Genomic DNA, 4,980 nt, shown 5'->3' with positions numbered 1-4,980 from the left:
GCACGAGAATACACGACAGCATAGGTTGTTGCAGCCGCAGCAGCCGGAGCCCTCGAATCCAGAGTACGATCCCTCAAGTTGGTAGAATTTTCTGATTTTCTCTGAATAAGCATATAGAGAAAAACAAGAGATAGGTGGGGTGTGAAAAATCAAGGAATTTTGTGAAATGAAATGGTTTACGTCTAAAATAGAGAGGGGTAGTGGCAGAGAGGGTAGATATTAACATTATTTTCAATGAATATCATTAATGATTTATAAGTACAATTAATTAACTTTTCTAATTAATATTATTTACTTTTTTGAAAAAGTAAATGTAAAATACACTTCTTACTTTATATCTTTCATTTGGTTTTTTCTATTAAAAGTAACATGAATTAGGATTATACCTTATTTCAAAATTTCTAGCTCTTTCTGTCTAAGTAAATCAGTTATAGCAAATTGTAGAAATAATCAAATAATCCAAAAATTGATTAATTTATTTAAATTAATTATAAGTCTATAATTTTTTTCTTTACAGTAGTTAATGAACCATGATGCACCTAAACTAATTACGTGTGCTTCCTCCGAAGAACTGAGCAAATTAGAGATTAGAAGTTTGGGTATTTCTTTTTTCAATATTTTCTTGAGTGAACTACATAAACCATCCCTGACGTTTCCATTTGTTTCACTCCACACCCCTGACGTTTAAAAATATCGCCACAAGTCTCTGGCGTTTAACATAATTACTTATTGGGTTTTTTCGGACAAAAATACCCTTCTGCCCTAAAAGGGCATTATGGTCATGCCACATGATATTCTGCAGTGGCAGCCTGTACTCTGCAGTTGCTGCTGCAACTTTGGCGTGATTTGACTGCCTAAAAGTTTCTTACCTTCTTCTGATCACTTTTCTAATTTCTCTTTTGACTTGTCATTGTTGTTTGAATTTTCTATGTTTATATAATCAAATCAATTACTACAATTTATCAATTAAATATCATCACTAACACTTCATTTAGTACACATGATTTATTTTCTGGGTATATATAGTGCAATGGCAAGCAAATTAATAATTATAATGGCAAGCAGATTAATACTTACAATATTATTGTAGTAATTGAATTCATTATAATTTACTTTTCCGACTATTGATATTTACTCCAAAAAACACTAAAATATTGAATTTTCTTTTTTTATTTAGAGATATGTTGAATTTTCATTAAAGAATAATGACTCAATAAAATTTTGGTCAATCTCATAAAGTTAGAAATCAGAATATTAAATTACAAACTTTCAATTTAATGTTGTCTTTTGATGATATGTAAAATGATAGTATGTTTTATTAAAATAAGAGAAACAGAAAAAAAAATATATTCTAATAAAAAATTAAAAGTATAATTTAATATTCTATTTTTAAATAAATTAACTAGATTTTGACTAACTTTTTATCATTTAAATGTAAAAAATAGCATATAGTAGTAGTATTCCACATGTAAATAGGACGCAAATTTGGTTATATCAGTGTATTGTAAATCTGCAATTTATTCCCAAATCAATTGGATTAATAAGCATATACGTATTCTTCAAAAAACTTAAATATACAAAAAAGTAAAGGTAAATTAAAAGTGGACCCCCATACAGCTGTAAATTAAATGCTCACAATTACTACTTCCCATTCCCTTTCGTTCCCTCTCCTTCCTTCCTCATTCTTTCTGTAAAAAAAAAATTAAAAGATGTAGCTTAGTTGCAGACAGAGGCGGTCATGGTGGGTACCGACGGGTACCGGCCAAGCCCCCGCTGGAGCGGCGGCTTGGCATACGCTAGGTCCGTCCCTGTGACCAACCAGATACGCTAGGTCCGTCCCTGTGACCAACCAGATACAAGGGATTATCAGCAAGAAATAGGAACATTTTTTTCTAAACAAGAAATACAACACAAAACTTTTCCCTACATGTTGTTGTCTGGTCTACTCGTTTGCTGACATGGAAGGCTAGCGGCTTTGTTCAATTTGATATCCATTTCCGCTGTAATTTAAGTGCAATGACCAAAATATGCGACCAAATCAAATGGAATCGAAAAAAAAGTGATAGTTGAATGTTATCTAATCATGAGTATTCTGGATTAAACTGAAGCTACTGAAGAATAAATGGACAAAATTTGATGTGACAGCGATGCAGACCCAGCCTCGGGCAGAGTATGTCTGCAACACACCCGTAATATGTCTAAAATGCCGTGCAAGACATAAGAGTATTATGGTCCGAAAAATGGCTACAAATATATGATATGTGATTATGTTAAACGTCAAAGACTTGTGGCGATATTTTTAAATATCAGGGGTCTTGAGTGAAACAAATAGAAACGTCAGAGATGGTTTATGTAGTTCACTCTATTTTCTTAGATAATAATTATAATTAATTAAGTGTAAATATAATATTATAGGAGTAATTATTACTCCTTATAATTAGAGCCAATTTAGGGTACAGCTTGAAGATGAGTATACTTCTCAGTTCATATATTGAATCACCGTCATCGACGACGTTGCCGGAGACGCCACAGCTGACGACTCTCCACCGCGCACCAGTTTACATTTCCCCCCTTCCGTTCTGGTACTCATCCGGTGTTCTCCTTCCATATACTGTTCATGAATTTATGAAGTATGCCATTATTTCAAACATTTTGTAGCATTTGATTTTGTCTCCTACACCTCGATGCATAAGCATAAATTACTCACCAGAATCCATTTTTCTAGTTTCCGCAATTTCAATCAGAATGTAACCAGTGTTTCCGCATGTGACGATTTTTCTAATTTGCACACATATTATCAAAAATTCATATCCAATCCCAAAGAATTAGCTACTCTAATATCGAAGTGCTCCAATTTGAAGCAACTACGCCAAGTTTTTGCCCAAATTATACAAATCCGTTTTCTAGAACTGTATCCAGCTTCCTTTCATTACAATAACATCAGTAGAACGCTTCAATCGCCTAGAGAAGCATTGCTTGTTTATATTGCCATGCGTCGTGCTGGCGTCTCTCACCTGATGAATTTACGCTTCCAATTGTGTTGAAAGCGGCAAGTCGAAATTTGGATGTTGTGTTAGCAGGACAGGTTCATGGATTTTCTATGAAGTATGGAATGAAGAATGACATGTATTGTGTGAGTGGTTTGATTAGCTCGTATTCGAAAGGGGGGAAATTTGATATGGCTCAGAAAGTGTTTTGTAGTAGTCCTGTAAGAAAGGTGGGGCATTGGAATGCTATTATAGCAGGGCCCTCGCAGGGAGGGTGTGGCAGGGAAGCGCTGAATATGTTTGTAGAAATGATGAAAAGTGGGATTTGCCCCGATGATATGACTATGGTTTGTGTGACTTCGGCATGTGGGAGTTTGGGTGACTTGAATTTGGCTCTTCAGTTGCACAAGTTTATCTTTCAGGTGAATAGATTGGAAAAACAGGATGTTCTCACAATGAATTCTGTGATTGATATGTATGGAAAGTGTGGTCGGATGGACTTGGCTTACAGTTCTTTTGTGATATGGAGGAGAAGAATGTGTCTTCATGAACTTCCATGATTGTTGGTTATGCTGCGCATGGACATGTGGATGATGCGCTGAAGTGCTTCAGCTGTATGGTTGAAGCTGGCATCACACCTAACCATGTAACTTTTGTTGGACTGTTGACTGCGTGTGTCCATGGGGGTATGGTGCAAGAAGGGAAATATTATTTCAACATGATGAAAAATGGATATGGAATCGAGCCAATGCTGCCCCATTATGGGTGCATGGTTGATTTGCTTGGCCGGGCAGGTATGCTGGATGAGGCCATCTTGATGGTGGAGGGGATGCCATTGAAACCTAATGCAGTCATATGGGGGTGCTTGTGAGAATTATGGGAATGTGAAACTAGGGGAACATGTTGCTAAGCACTTGATAGAGTTGGAACCAGGGAATTCCGGGGTACATGTGGTCTTGTCAAATATATACGCCAACAGTGGTATGTGGAAAGAATTATAGAGTAAGAAAAATTTTAAGGGAAAGAAAGCTGGCCATAAATCCCTCTTATAGTGTGCTCAATTGATAATCCATTTAGTTGGTGTTGTTTAACGGGCAATCACATTTATTTTTTTTCTTTATGGTGTTTTTTTATTGTTCTGCGGGGGCCTGGTGAATTTCTTTAAATCACCTGATCCTGAACAGTCCTGGGATCTAGGAGTCGAGGAAGAAATTACAGTTTATTGGCGCTCCTACACGACCTTGAGGCTTTTTCATTGTTATGGCCAACCATTGCTGATTTCAAAAGCTTGCTTACAAGTTTTAAATTACGAAGTAGCTGGATTTGGATACTTAAACAAGGCTACGGAATATAAGTTGTTGGATGAATATCAAAGGGGATCGGATCAGAATATGCTTCCTCCATTTTGACTGCTCTGGGATATTTCAATATTCAGTTGAGTTAATGATGAAATCAAATTGTTTATGTGGATCTAGAACTCTAGAAGTCCTTGCATATTGCAAATTCAAGGATTTCAACATTTGTTATTCTTTGTGGCGCCGCATGAGAGGTGAAAACTTCCAGTCATCAAATTGAATATATTTTGTAACTGCAACGATTTTGATGCAAACAATATGGAATTGATATATCTCAAAATATTGCTATACTCAGTATTTGTCTTAGCATGATGCCATTGATTGAGGTAGGGAACTAGGACTTATTCTTGGCCTTTTTTTGCTATACAGAGAATGCCTTTCTCTCATGTGACTCGTCTTATTCTTTATAGTTATTTCATGTTTTCATACTGAGTACGGGAATGACAACAATTTACTGTTAATGTGTCTAAGAAAACCTACTAGCATTGCCTTTCATGTGCGCAGAATATGCGTTTCACTTATTCTCTGAAGAAGGTTCATTTAGAAAGAGTTATCTACACTTCATATATCTTGTTGAGTACAAACCCATCCCATATCGGGAGTCTGTGGGAGATTGGAAGGTGTATACAATTCTTGTC

The 4,980-nt window shown here is 35.8% G+C and overlaps 1 pseudogene; it reads left to right on the top strand.

Annotated features, from left to right (window-relative positions):
* The first annotated feature begins 2,426 nt into the window (after window positions 1–2,426).
* Window positions 2,427–4,630, top strand: LOC121805307 (annotated as a pseudogene).
* The last annotated feature ends 350 nt before the right edge of the window (window positions 4,631–4,980 follow it).

This window comes from Salvia splendens, chromosome 5, assembly GCF_004379255.2.
Source record: "Salvia splendens isolate huo1 chromosome 5, SspV2, whole genome shotgun sequence".
NCBI lineage: Eukaryota > Viridiplantae > Streptophyta > Magnoliopsida > Lamiales > Lamiaceae > Salvia > Salvia splendens.
The sequence above is the reverse complement of the archived record's forward strand: the minus strand, read 5'-3'. Positions and strand labels throughout refer to the sequence as shown.